The sequence below is a fragment of the Nylanderia fulva genome, unplaced genomic scaffold, assembly GCF_048542155.1.
Source record: "Nylanderia fulva isolate GAGA-0341 unplaced genomic scaffold, ASM4854215v1 Scaffold10, whole genome shotgun sequence".
Classification (NCBI taxonomy): Eukaryota; Metazoa; Arthropoda; class Insecta; order Hymenoptera; family Formicidae; genus Nylanderia; species Nylanderia fulva.
Genome location: NW_028189193.1, coordinates 814,720 through 830,199, shown reverse-complemented (window position 1 = coordinate 830,199; position 15,480 = coordinate 814,720). Strand labels below are relative to the sequence as shown.

General features: G+C 42.3%; 1 long non-coding RNA gene across 3 annotated transcripts in view; it reads left to right on the top strand.

The window, feature by feature from the left end:
* The window catches only part of LOC114940995 (uncharacterized), a 176,772-nt gene extending 161,503 nt beyond the window's left edge, over positions 1–15,269 (top strand). For 2 of the 3 annotated variants that reach the window (XR_003821568.2, XR_003821570.2), the window contains exon 7: positions 13,063–15,269. This is a non-coding gene — a long non-coding RNA (uncharacterized LOC114940995). Of the gene's footprint in view, positions 1–5,514; positions 5,672–13,062 lie in introns of all 3 variants that reach the window. The other variant, XR_003821569.2, reaches the window with a different exon arrangement.
* The last annotated feature ends 211 nt before the right edge of the window (positions 15,270–15,480 follow it).

Below are 15,480 nucleotides of genomic sequence, written 5' to 3'. Positions count from 1 at the left end.
GCTACCTACCTTGATATCGTCTGGTACTCAATTAAGCTCAGGCCTCCCTCTCTCTCTCTCTCTCCCCCATATCTCACCGATTCGTGAAGCGATCTTCTTTTTGGGAGCGCGCGTGCATAAATATCCGCAGAGAGGATCGATCCTCTCGAGGCATCGCTTCGCCGTAATTTGACGAACAACTATTGACAATTCCACGGTTCTTATCAACCTCGAAACCTCGTTAAAATCTCGCGATCGCAATTAGAAAGAAGACGATTAAGTTCCGAATTTTGTACATTTTGAAATCGCGCTGTTTTGACAAGTGTAGGACACAATCTCCTCGGATTAGATGAGACTTCTGTTTGCGACCGGATTGATCGAACCGATAACAGAGTTGCTTTTGGACAAGACTATCACGGTGTCGAGTGTTCAAGCGGGACCCTCTCGGTAGGCTTTGGAAATATATATATCGGGATACATACACGCGGTTTAGTGGTGGTAGTCAATAGGGAACGGATGGATGGTCGGAAGGATAGAGGTGGTTAGATACACAACCCCTACCCTCGTCGATTTCTGACTCGCGGATATATACGTACGCTCTTTTTGTGCGCACCCATCAGCTATGTGCGCTGGCTCCCTCGATCTTGAAGCCTCCTTCAGGTTTTTCCTTTCAGTGTTGCCTTATTGAATATCCCACGAGTGGAAAATCAGTTCAACCTCCTTGAAAGGAGACGACCAAGCTCCACCACCGTGTTCTTCTTCCTTTCCTCCCTCGCGTATTCTTCCCGGTCTTCGTTTTTTTCCTCCCCGCAAACCTCACGGTCGAAGTTATCGCATTCAATGTGATTTCCCGCCGATCAAAATCGGATAGCGGAAGAAGCGTCTTGGGGGAAAGAGAGTGGAGGTCTTCAGACGAGCAACAAATTGTCGTATCAGATTTCCGGCTAAAGTGACTGTGCAATACTCGCGTGCGATATAGTGACTTTTTTGTGACAGATCGGCACGAAAGCAGGGAAAATTTACATTGACGGTTTGGGCGAATGTTGATTCCGAAGTTGTGCGTGTTAGGGGTTCGACGATAATATATTAATAAAGAGAAAAAAGTCGACTAAACTAAAATTATGAACGCGATTTAGAGTTTAAAAGAAGTATAGACGAAATTGAATTTCAATTACATTTATATAAATACTGATTAATGAGATAGAGTAAATTGACAATTATTTTTATTACAATTCGCTATTAATCTCCATTTATTACAAGTGAATGAAGCGCGATGGCAGAGAGTCTCGACGGGAGCTCTTTCAATGTCGATGCGTTTAATAGATTGCCGTTTTAATATTTTTATCAGGAAAGGAAACACGTCGCTCGCTCTCTCTCTCTCCTCTCTTTCTCTCTTTCCTCCCGTAGCATCGGCTGTTCGCGAATTGGAAGGGACTGCGTTTCCAAACGGCACCGCGAGCCGTCACGTTTGACGTCTCCATGTATCATCCGTCGGTTTCCATTATACGTGCGCTCATAATATCGCTGGGGATACGAGATGACGTGTGCGAGAGAAAGAGAGAGAAAGGAAGAGGCGCACGCCGCGTTATAAGTATATCCGAAGTGAGCGCGCGCCGCCGGAATGAACAAAATAAGGGTAGAGAGAAAGAGAGAGAGAGATAGAGAGATGGAACGAGCGAGAGGAACCTTCGCGGTAGCGTGGATTTCTTTGCATAGGGAATTCGATCGTTTGTCATGTATACGCCATCTTGCCGTAAATTGCTGGGAAGAGCCGCGCTCTCGAAATTGCTCGTATGCATATTGGATGTTCGTATACTTTCTAGCGTAAATTCAATGCGCGATGTAGATATTCCCGGTGTACGTAGACTGTGAGAAATTGCAATCGGTTATTCGCCATAATTCTATTTTCCGTATAAATCATGCAACGTGTAATTATCGATGGAATAATCATTGTTAAAATTTCTCGCTCTTTTTTCATTATATAAAATCATAAGAAATTTACGATATTAAATATTGATATTGTCATGTCAATCGTTAATTAAAATGTTCTTTATAATGTTCTTCCCAATTTCCGTACCATCAAAATGGTTGAACCCCTCGAGAACAAGAGGTGGAAAGGAGTGGTGGGTGTCGACAAGGACGAATGCCACAAGCATTCGGCCTGTGTAACTCCTTGTTGTATATTTATTCGTTCGTTCGTTTTTATTTATATTCAAGTTCTGTGAGGGCCCACCTTATTTGCACCCGTTCGCCCGCCGCTCGAGCCCCTTCCATACTTCTGACAGATTCTTTAAACGACACGACTGCCGCCGGAACCCTTTGCCGTCGTCGCCGCGTTGGGAAAGGAAAAAATTAATGGACGCATTCGAATGAATTTTATTAATTGAATCGCGCGTAGGGCGCCGCGGTTCGACGCGGCTCGTACGACCCTTTGTAAATGCGGGGTGACTTGTTGCAACCGCCTTTTAAGAGCTCCTCTTTCCTCCTCTTCTCTCCCTGTGTGAAATGGAAAAAAAAAAGACGTACCGATTGCCTTTTACTCATTATCACCCTCCTGATGGTTACGGCTAGAGATGAATTTTTGCACCGGGCTTTTCGTAATATACGCATTGCAGTATCGTACGGATACACACGTGATCGTTTAATACATCGACTTTTTAATCAATAAAATATTCAACTTTGATTTAGCGCGCGCCGAGTTTTCTTTGAAAACCAAATCGCGATTCAGACTTGAAAATAAAATATATTTCACGAACAATGTAAAATTTTCTCTTTCTCTCTCCCTTTCGCGATATCTCTTTTTTGAAATACATCAGTTATTCTATAAATGTAAAGCAATGTTTTTCTTTCGAAATGCATCAGTTATTCTATAAATGTTCATACGTTTGATTCTTTTAAGGTTAAAGGAAATGAATGTGAAGGGAGAAATAACAAAATATGTATGTATATAATATACACTTTGCTTTTGCAATAACCAATTTGCAACACAACCGCTATTCTCCCGCGCTCCGAGTTATTTTCGCCGATATGGTACGCCCGAACAGGTTTCGCGGAAATGCGTTATTTGAATTCAACATCCACTTGACTTTGAAGTATCCCTTAGAAAGCGCTCGGGTAGTCGCTCTGCTTTCCCCGCATTGTGACGTGGATATGACGGATACACGGTCCTCCCGGGTATTGCTCCACGATTCCATGCACGCTCATTAGATTAATCTCCGAGCTTTCGTTGAAAGCCTGCGCCGCGACGGGCACGTTCAAAAAACAAGCGTGCAACTCATCCCGGCCCGGACCGTCCAATGAATGCCCTCGAGCGGACATCGGCTGCGCGAAGACACGAGTTACCGTCGAAAGAGGTACGACGCAGGGGGTGGGGGGTGAGAGGCAAACTTGGGTCCAAGAAAGAGACCGACGGAGAGGAAAAAGACAGATAGAACTCGCAGTGTACGCATGCTAAGTCATACCGCGAACGTGAGAGAGTGCAGAGCGGAGAAGAGGGTGGTGGAAAAGAGAGAGAGAGAGAACGGAAGGGTGGGAATGAGGAGAAGAGAGAAAGAGAAGCGATATAAAGGATGGGGTAGGGAGCATAAAAGGAACACTAGTAGGTATTAATATTTAGCGTCTCTGAAGCCGTCCGCATTCAGGCAACTCCGCTGGATTTCCACCCCTTCGTGTTGCCACCCCTCCGTTGCCACCACCGCCGCCGCCATCGACGCCGACGTCGCGTCCCTTCCCGATCTTCCCTTACCTCGCCCCTCGGGGGTGTGCACGTTTCTCTTTACGGTAAAATATGTAAATCTAACCAATATTTCTAAAGATACAGGCGGCGTACACACGGCGGGGGCTCTTTTATGACGGGGCAAAGCGCGAAACCCGCGGATATCGCGTTAGCGCGTATCAGTGTGTCTTTCCCCGTCTATATATGTGTCTATATGTGTGTGTGTGTGTAAGGACCAACCTAAATACTACGGCGAACCGAGAGAAAGAGAGACACGCGTGTGTGTCGGTGTCTGCGTGAACTCGCGCGCGCGTGTGTGAGAGCGAGTATTTGAATGGGGCTTGAATATCATCCATGAATATTTTGCAAGTTCCTATTTAAAAGAACGCGAGGCGCGCGCGGTAAGATATGATATCGGGCGGCGGACCACCTCGAACGCCCACGTGAGAGGCAGAGACGATGGATATATAACTGGGTACGGGAGGTACCTACTCGAGAAATCGATAGTAAAACCCGGAGGATGTCTCAGCGGAATGGCGCGGCTGGCTCGCACTCGTATATTTTTATATATAGATATCGCTAGCGTTAATGTATTACGCCTCTTCTCATGGGTTTACATATATCGATATGTAGTTGGAATTGTTGGAAAATAAATGTTTAATTGAATCTTACAGTTTATATATGTATATACACACGTTTATCTCCACAACATGTAAATCGACTAGGAATGAATTTATATTTTATATAACGTATTTTATATTATAATTACAGCCATTAAAATTAATAAGATCTCGGTTGATGTATATATTTTATTTTACATTATTCTTACGTTATACGTCGACAATATAGGTATTAAATTGCTTTATATTTTATAACGATTTAGAGATAAATTATTTTTTTCTATCGATAATTTCTTATGTAATATTGGTACAAGTTTTTTATAAATCATATTAAACCGATAATTTTATTACGCCGTACGCGATATTTATAATATTTACTCGTTTCTTTCCTGAAAATTATACAAGAGCTGTGAAACATATAATTGCATAAGAGCTGTAAAGTATTTAATTATATTACTCGCCTACAATAAGTATACTCGTAGCACGCGATGTAACGAAATGCATAATTACAGCCGGCAATTCCTTAAGTCGTTCGTCGACATCGATATGGCGCGCACGTAGTGAACGCGTCGAAAGATCCCCCAGCGAGACTTTCTTATTCGAAGGGGTAGCTAGGACGGCGCACCTTTCTCCCGACGGGGACGGAGGCGGGGGGACCAATTTTCACGGCGGCGAGATATATCCGGGAAGTCTCAGAGTACCGAAGGGTTGGCGGCAAAGATCACAAGTAATTGAATGGGGGAGAGAGGAAGCGGTCTCGCTTCAACCCCCGTGAGTGTTCAACCAATTAATCCACTTCAATCCCGAAGGCAGCCCCGCGAGCATCGAGCCACGTTTTTTTTTTTTTCTCTATTACGCTGTAGACGCAGTAAGACGTATTGAGATCGAAAGAGATACCTCTGGGATTCACAAAACATTGGTGCTTCTTTCCTGCTCCTTCCGCTCTCGTACTATCGATCTTTCGATGTCCTCATTTTTCCTCCTGGTTGTCGCGGTTTTTCGTAAACTGTCGCAAGAGTTTTCCGCACGATTTTTAAGTATGCAAAAATAGAATTTGTAGACTGAAAAAAAAATTTTGTTCGAAAATGGACGAAACGGAATTCTGGTAGATGCTTGTTGCATTAAAAGGAAGAAGCTTATCATCCTCAAAATCGCTAAATCTCGAAATAATCGAGTTGCACGCGTATCGTATCGTTTCAGATCGGAAATCTTCGATGGATAACATCGTCTAGAAATGGTATCGTAGTATCAAAGCGATCCCGCAACACCAATTAAGTCCCTTTCAGACGAAATCGGGGATGGTCTGGCCAATAAAACAAAGTAAATCCTCGTCTGGTCTAATCTTCGAGATAGAGAGGTATGTATTGGTCTCACTCTCGTTGGTAACGAAAAGTAACGATTGCCAGGTACTCCTGAGATCCAACCGAAAGAGATTTTAACCAGACCCCGTCGCAAATCCTGGATACGTCCCCTAATAATACTCAATTCCAATGTGGATTAATAGCGGTTTATTCCCTTCCTTCCTGTCCGCCTTCCTTTCGCCTGTCGCGGCCGCAATGCCTCCCATACGAGCCGCGACTCGAATTCCCATTAACGCCCTAGCAATTAAGTCGAGAGAAACTACTTAATCTCTCCTCGCCGCGATTGATCCAGCTTCCACTAACAAATCTACATTCGGTATTTTGTATCTTCGACTAAGACTTGAAATGAAAAATCTAAGCACGGTTGAGCGTCTTTTTCTCCTCGCTGGAGAAGTTTCAAAATCAAGTAACGTCGAACTCTCATTTTATATGGACACGTCGAAACGACGGCATTTACGGTAAACGTTGAAGAGACCGCGCGCCGCGGATTGTCGAATCGACGGGAGAGAGCAGCATGCTAATTTATGACACCCTGGCGCTCCATTACGAATATTTATCCGCGGCGAGTTTAATCTAAACTTGGAGAGTCCTCTTCTCTTCGAGTCGCTTTCGTCCCCTCTTCTGCAGGTCGCCGCGCAGATTCCTTCCTTCCTTCCTTCCTTCCTGTCTGCCTTCCACGTCGTTCACATTGTCGTTCTCGCTCGCGCAACGGAGAAACCCGGCGCCTTAACGACGTATTGTCTCCACGACTTATCAAAACAATTCGTTGAACTACTACCCGTGCCCTTCGCCGTGACGAACATTGTTTCGTCCGCCGCTGATTAAACGAGCCGACATTTTCAAAATTCGTCACGCGGCACTTGGATAAAATCGCTATGGTTCTCTCGATAAGCTATCGTGGAATTGACAAGACGATATGTTAATTTTTTATTATTAATTAACGATGTCAAATTTATGGAAGAAATATCCATCAATCTTTATAGATTCGCGAGACAGATGTTTTTATTACGCGTGCGAATTCGCAAGTTGCCGATCAAAGTGTCATAAGCAGGCTCGTATAATATTCGCTCGACAAGATAATCTTTCGAAGGCGAGAGCAGTACGATAATTTCGCCGTCCCAACCATCGTTCCTCATTCTCCGCTTTTTTTACGGTTATATCCTTATTTCTCGCCACCCTATTTTTCCGAAGCTCCTTTGCATATTAACAATATTGCTCTTCGAAGGAACGGAGCGGTTTTAGGATAAAAAATTATGGAGAGACAACCTAGCCCTCTCTCCCTTCCTTCGCGTTTCTTCCCGTTTCGTTCTTTCCTCGTCTCCCTTTTCGCTATCTTATTTTCTTTCTTGTTCTCTCTTTTTTTTTACGATACTGTCAATTACACGCCCGTTTGAATTCACTTTCCGACCGAGGCGAATATTTCGATATAAATTTTTATCGTTTGCTACGGAGAATTCTGTACTTCCTCTTTCTATTTTATGATACGCTTCAGCTTTGCATCAGCTCATCGTTTGCGATCGTTTCTATTCTTGTCCGCGTTCGGTGCAAAATAGTTAAGCATGACGTATCTTTGCCGTCTATAAGATTCTTATATAAGTCTATCCAAGTCAAAAATATATTCTCAGAATAATGATCTAATTATATAGGTTTAAAAAAGAAAGAGAAAGGAGTTATCGAACGGAATTAGAAACAGGAATTAATAACTACGAGCTGACTTTCACAAATCGGTTTTGCTGCGAAACTGAAGTGCACGCGTGTTTGCCTCGCTCTTTTCTTTAATACAGTGTCAATCCCCTCTATCCATCATTTCTGAATATTACCGGCGAATGTAACAAAGTACTCGAAGAGGAAGGTTTTCGAGGGTGATATTACTCTGTAATAGATATTACGTTCTACCTGCTCGCATATTAGATTTTAATATAGAAGATACGAGAGAGCGGCGCTGAATACTTTTTCCTTTGTGAAAAATTCACGTCGGCTGCAACTTTTAATACGTAATACCGTCGGTGGGCGCGCCGCATCGTTTGCGAGCGCATGCTAGACGAGCGCGTACGTATGCTATCGAACGCATGAGAGACGTATGCAGAGATATACTTATGGAGCGCACTCGCGCGCGCTGTCACTTCGCCCCGAGAGACTGCTGCACGTTTTTTGTTACATCCGACGAATTTACGTCTGTCACGCTATTTTTCCTCGCGACCGATTTAGGTTCACGAGTTCAGTTTACTATATTTTTATCGATGTTCTATTATTTTAATTACTCCTCGTCTGACATTTCATAAAAATATGAGATGGATAAAAAAATACTAATAGATAATATATATATTTCGTTAGAAATAGAAAAAATTTCATTTTGTGTCAGATTTCATTATGGATGATTTTTTTGGAATCAACATCTATTGTACCAAAAGAGATGTCACCGAATTTATAATGAAGCTTCCGATGAGTTATTCAAGTTTAAGCTTTAAATAAATATTTGGCAAGACATGCATACTTTTTGCTTGAGTAAAAATAAAAATTGATCGAAAAAAAGTATGATTTGCACGGTTATTTCGATTTTTAAAGAGCAAAGAATTAACGGGGGATGTTGACGGTTCTCTTTTGCAACGTGCGCAAGTCGATGGAAGCAGTCATGGTGCGACGTGTCTCTGACGTGGCGTTGAGGTTAAGTGGATGCGCCTTGACGAAGTCGATCTAATTAACTTCGAGGCCTCTCACCCTTCGGCCTAAATATCGCCTCCTGTCCTAAATGCGGATCAGTGAATTGCTAGAGACGCGGTTGCGCCGGGAGAAAGGGCTGACGTTGCCGTGAGAGCTGGAGGCCAAAGTGCGGGGGCGCGCGACATAGGGGGTTGTTTTAACGAAACCGGCTCCCCCATCCGCCCTCATCGCAGCCTGCTTAAACGACGCAGACAGACACGCGTGTGGATTTTACTGGCGCGTGTAAAGCGGTTGTCTATTCGGTTTATTTGTAATCAACGCAACGTCTTAACAAAAGCGAGATGTTAACTGTCTGTGCCTCTGTCAGTTTATTTTACTCTGTCTCTTACATAAAAATATGTCAAAGCTGTCATAACTATGTTATTAATGGTGTAATTACTGAATCTTGAGCTGCATGAATGTGCGATGGAAGTTGATGAGAATATAATAATTATTGATAACATATTAAATAAAATTTATATAGATATTTTTGTCTTCCTAATTTTTTTTTACGTATATAAATGAACTAGTTTTTGAGATATCGCTAAATCTCTTTCTCAATTTGATGGAGGTGACATCAGAAACTCCGGTATTTATGAAAATACAAACGCTTCGCATTCTCCCGATTCCGTTAGGGTCGAAGGGGATTTCGCTTGTTTTATTCCCAATCGAATTCTATTCGTTTTCTCGGATTGCGGAATCGGTCGAATTCCTAAGACTCTCGATGTGCTCACTTCTAGTCTTACGATATGACAAACCCTTGTCTGGGAGAGAAATTCAAATTCTTCTAAACATTCTTCGCATTAGATATATATCCTCGGCAATCTCGAATCTTACAAAATAATATCGATTTTGTAATCATTAAAAAAGAGATATGCGGGTATAATTTTATTATTCAATCTGATAAAATAATATCGAATTTATGATAAAAGTTCCAAGACGATATAATTTAATTATTTTATTGATATTGACATATATAATTCATAAATGTTAAATGCATACCGTTAATACAACGAATCATTATATAATATTTAGATATTTAACACAATTATACAATTGCAACGAAGTGGAATGTAAGTTTGATAGGGGTTCTGGGCCGCGCGTAATCTTGTTATCCGTGAATACCAACAGATTCCTAAGACGCTGTTCGTACCCGTGTATCTGAGCTGACTCGTTTCCGATGACCAACTACGATTCACGGAGAAATACAAATTCTTCTGACTAACGGGCAAATTCCAGTGCACGGGCTATTGAAAATACCACTTTGACATGACCGTAAACTCGAAAGCAATACCGGCACGGTACGCGGTCGAGTTTCGTTCGCCTGGCATTTAATGTAAAATAATGCAAATGCCGTATCGTCTTTCGACGAGATGTTAGCTAAGAGTAATATTTTATCTTGCAAAGTGCAAATAGAAGCTCGCGAATGTCACCCTTCTTCTCGTACTCATTTGACAATGCACACGAATAGCAGAATAAAATGCCAGAGGGATAATGGTGAAAACATTCCTTTTTTTTTTTTTTATTTATTTGTTCCGCCGCAAGTACACACATAATATAATTTAAATATTTTCAATATAATATGTATTAATTTTTTTTTTTCGGGAATTAAAATTATTGATCTTTAAATCATTATTTCTAAATCTGTTATTTGTCTGAAATATCCGATTACGATATTTACTTTAGATTTATCGTCGAGATTTATCGCACGTTCATTATTGAGAGTAATCAGCTGCAAGATTTGATGAAATCAAGTCTTGTTTGGAATTGTACTTGGCTGAAAATCGGGAAACGTTTCGCGAAGCTCGTGAATGCAGATGCTGACACACCCACGCCACTGAGCGACGCGATATCGCGAATTCGAATTCGACGGTAGTAAACCAGCACTAAATCTTGAACAATCAAACGTCCATTGTTTGCCTAGGTCTGTCAGTCGACGGAATACCGATTCAGCGATTACGCTGTGAATATATCCGCAGACGCATCGAGTGTACACACGCAACACAAACTCGTTCTTCGTATATGTATATGTATATATTTATGTAGATATCTATAAATACGTATACAGGGTGTGCCAGTTGCAATCTCAAATTACAATATTGTGTAAATTCCATTTTGAGCAGCGATATAAATTAATGTAAGTTAATAGGGCGAAACAAGAAATGATAAAAATATGTCATTAGCACAGATCAGTCGCATGAAATATTTGTCGGATAAGAGAAAAATGATATTGAATATTTAGTATTTTTGAATCTCGCTTTGAAAGAAGAAGTTTCTTAGCTTACGCGAGTAATAGATTGGCTCTTGAAAGTACTGAACATAACGGCATGTACACCCTGTATATCCGCACGACGTGTATATCTCTCGGCGTCGTTATATCACGTCTCTCCATCGTCTCTCTGCCATCGTGTAAGTGGAGCGCGTGGTGCGATCACAATGGAGAATTTGACTGCTTTTGATTTGAAGGGAAACAATGGAGGCAGACACACTACTTACTTGTGCAGTTATTTCGCCGGCGCTGCCGGCTATAATATTTGTAGGTGATTGCATACGTTCGCGAGGATGGGCCTCGTTGCACTTTTATCGTTGGCACGATCCGTCGGAATGGAGGCGCGAACATTTTGGTTAACAGACACATGCACACGCACAAATATGGAGACTTTATGTGCTCGTGATAATTCGCCATTATTAACTTTGGAATGATCGCAACACGAAGATCTGACGTATATTATTGCGATCAAAATAGAAAGTTGAATCAATATCGGATCATTTTTTCACAAATTAAATTATTTTTTGAAACAGAATATATATTATACTTGGAATTAATTTGCAAACTCTTTGTATGTCTTGCAGTCTTTTCTCTATAATGCATTTTAATTTGCAATCACTCGAACGTCTTGTCAAAGTGTCATAAATCATAGTATTATTGCTTTTGCTCGTTGCACGATGGATAATTTACGATACTATTCGCCTTACATCGATGTTTCTAAGCAACGCAAATCGTACAAATCGGCTTTGCCGATCGCGATGGCGGAATCTCTCGTCGTCGTTCTTTGTGCCGGCTCGGCGCCGACGCGTGACACAGGAACGAGAAAGGGCGAAAGAGACAGAAGAGCGAGAGAGATGGGATGGGAGTGGGAGGCCATTACGTAGACGTAATTCAAAAGCGGGAACGTATGCTTCATTTATTAAAGAGATTGCCTCGAAAGATTGCTGTTTCGCGCATGGCTACGTCTCCTGGCGCTGCCTCGCTCCCTTCAGCCACGGTCGCTGGCTCCTACGCAGCCGTCATCATTATTGTGCCGGTGCCGCTGCAGCAGGCATTCGAATTACGGCGCGTTTATATTCAATTTGTTTCTAGAAATTACAATTTGTTGAGAATTGGCGCGGCAGACGACGCCGAGGAGCTGTGCGAGCTGCCCTCCTTTTCGTGCAGCTTCGAGGCCCTCGGCGATCCTTGCTTGTTCAGTCGAATCGAATCGCTCCGTACCACTTCGATTCGACGTCGAGGGTGTATCGAGCTTAATGACGAAAATGGATTTTAATAATTCGCGAGATTCAGGATAATGCTGCGTTTATTTGTAGCGCCATTCTTATTCGAAAACATAGGAAGCTTGATTCGAGGGTTGCCTGTCGAAGAACACTGAATGATATATGGAGACAATATGGTCTCGTATTTTTGTCGCTGTCGCGGGAGGATTAAGCTTATACTCTTTCGCCGACCGAATATCTTCGGCAGTTGTCACGTAATGTTGGCACCCTACAGAAATTTATCCCCTTTTGCTCGCTCTTTGTGCTTGCATCCCCTTATATTCTTGGCAGCGGTGAAAGAAAGTGGTGAATGATAAATAATATTTATCAATTGTGGCGATTATTTTTATATACTTTTGAATCTTGAGTGAATCTTCAGTCGCATAATTTTATAAATACAAAAATGCATATATTATATATAGAAGAGAAAATATATTTTTAAAATGTTTTCGAATAAATGATCGAGATATTAAAGTTTTACTATTCTTAAAGAAAATTTTCCTTATTTATTTGCTTACGTGTTTTGGGGCTCGTATATGGCCACATAGATAAAGCAACATAGTACGACAAAGACTTACGGCATCGTTTTTTTCCTTTATTACGCTCTCTTTTCGAGACAGAGGATATAAAGGAAAAACGCGAGAGAAGGCGAACGAAAAGAGATGGCTCTTTATATCGGTGTAGTATGTCTCCTCTCTCTGTATATATGTATATATATCCTCGTTTTCCATCTCTGTCTCCTTTAACGCTGTATTTCGCTCTCTTCGTTTGCTCTTACTCGTCAGTCGGTAGACGACCATTAGTGGTAGGGTAAAAGCTATTGGAAGCTCGCGGGATCTTTGAAAGGGTGCAGATGACGATTTCGGTGACACTGTGTCCGCATTTCGCTCACCTCGTTCACGAACCTTCTCCCGCCTTTAATATCGCGATTATATACTCGCACGTGTATTTTTATCCGCAGCTCTATATTCGTATATATTTTTAATCATATTTTCAATTTTTATCACATATTAATTTTTTATCTACAAAGTGTGCGAATTATACAATTCAATTATAAATGTAATTTATATTACGCGAGCACCGTTTTAAATAAAATTATAATATATATTTGGAACGTAAAGAGGAATAATTCGTTCTCTACTTTTCTTTTTTACAGATGATCGGTCGTTGCTGCTTCAAGGATTTACGATCGTCTTTACGCCATTGGAATTGGGAGTGCAACGACATAAATCACGCGGCGTGCTCGTTTTATTACGGTGTAGTCGATCGCGTACCGATTACGCAACGAACTCATAGCTAGCCGATGATGTATATGCCTGATAATTGTCGATTTCAATCTGCTGAAACAGTCCGCTAATAAATAATTTAATGCGCCGGGTTTTCGTGCATCGGTGATTGCGAGCGATGCACGGTCGGTCGGTTGCATGCCGTGCATTGATAGGTACAATGCGACGTGATTGTACCAATCATGCGATATTATAATCAATAATACACGCTATTAAACCCTAACTATGCACGACTGCTACCGCTGCTACTAATACAGGCTATGCACCGCAGCGCTATTAAGGCTCCAGCGGCTCTCATATCGTCACGAGTTCGCTTTCTCACGAATAAATTTGCCATCAAATTCGAATTAATATGAAATCGATATCAAACGTGTAAAGGACATCCTGAATATTTAATGTAAATTACGCGCGAGAACCATATCGCGAAGACTCAAAAGTATGGTAAATCGTAAAGTGACGCGTTTGATTGAAATAAGACGTGACGATGAGAACCTCTGGGTAAGATCAAGTAAATAGAAACAGGCAGTGCCAGTCAGTGCTCGGGGAAACGCAGCATGAGACCTTTGAACGTCCGCACTGTCTTTGCGTTTCTATGGATCGTCGAATATGCGGAGGATCAACGAAACGCTGCGATAGGACATGCGTCACTCGTGCAGCTATAGATAGTCAGTCAATCGATCATGTTGATATGCATGTTTGATTGATGTAATCGAGGATCGGTCGCGTTGCGGAACTCTATACATTCGGCGCATGAAACAGGCAACAACAGGCTACGAAACAACAGGGAAACGGGAATTTAATCATGTTAGATTTTAATGACAGATACTAATTATTTTTAATCTAATTTATATGGGGAACGGGGAGAACATGACGTTGCAGATAAATTCGCGGGACAGATTTGTGCAGTAGCGAAACGCGCTTTTAATGCCGGAGGAGCGTCATGGCCTGGGTTTCAAACCGAGAAACGAAAACTCTCTTCAATTATTTGTCTTCCTCGCTTCCGCGCAACGGGAAGTTTTCCCAATGGCTCTCCAGGTTAATACTTCCGAGGGACTTAATACTCTTTGTACCTATTTATAACTGCGAGACGGAATCGCGGGCACGTAATCTTCCATTATAATTGACCTCTCCGCCGTTACTCGTTGTTCCGCGGGTAAGCGCGAGTAGTAGACAGGGGATCTCGTCATGAAGGGGTCGAAGGTGGAGAAGGGGAGCGGTCGCGAAGTGGGGCGAGTAAGGGTTAGAGGGGGGTGAGAATCATTCTCTCCCCCTTTCCCGTCTATCCCCGCGAATGTACCGCTGGTACACGTCGGTCGGTATTTATTTTACAAAACGTTTCTTCCTCGCTCTTTCCGCCGCGCCCGACTTAATTTACCACCCGAGGTATTAATTATAAAAAAGTCGTAACTAAATGCCCAGCAGGACGGAGTTACGCGCGAGCGCGGCTTTAATTTTCCTATTTGTCGGGGAAGTTAGCGTCTGAAGCGAGCGCGGAAATCATTAGCGAAGTAAAAACCCGGCTCCCACGCGACTTCACCAATACCAAAGCGACGGCGGGCGCTCGCTTATAAGGCGCGATGTCGTTACGCTTTACCCCGCGAAATTGAATTTGGGATTCCCCGCTCAATGCGGAGATAAAACCGCGTTACGTGCACCGCTGGAAAGTCGCGCGCGAAGTGGAGCCGTCAATTAATATGCGCGACGGCCAACTTCTTTCTGATACACGCTCTCTTCTCGTATTGCGCGAAGAAACACTCTTTCCGAGATGATAAAATAAAATGTACTCTCCAAGTGTACGGACAGTCCAAGCGATTAAATAAATTGAAAATCTATTATTGCGTGTCTCGTAGAGAGATATCATTTTTAATGTACTTGCATAGAGGCTCTTAAAATCTTGTTGTTTGATAATATTCAAAACTCTGATCGTAATTGTAACTAGAAACGTGTCGCTTCTTTTGAACCATTTGTTTTTTCTATAATTGAATGACAGAGGGGCCGAGAGAGACGAGGAGCCAAATACGACGACGAGGTCGCTCCTCGCTCTTCTCGTAAATAAATAATTAGAATCTCCCTTCAACGTCTCTGCAGTACTTTTCTTTTTTCTTTTACCCTGCCTACTCCGACTTCGTCTTCTCCGACCGGTGAATGGCAGTGATTGGCAGTTAATGACGACGCTTCACGGACTATCCTCTACACCGTCGATACCTACCGCTTTCCGTCAGGACGAGTGTCCCTCGTAATTTCTATCGAGACGACGGTGATTTTATTCCGAAGGACATCACTTCCCG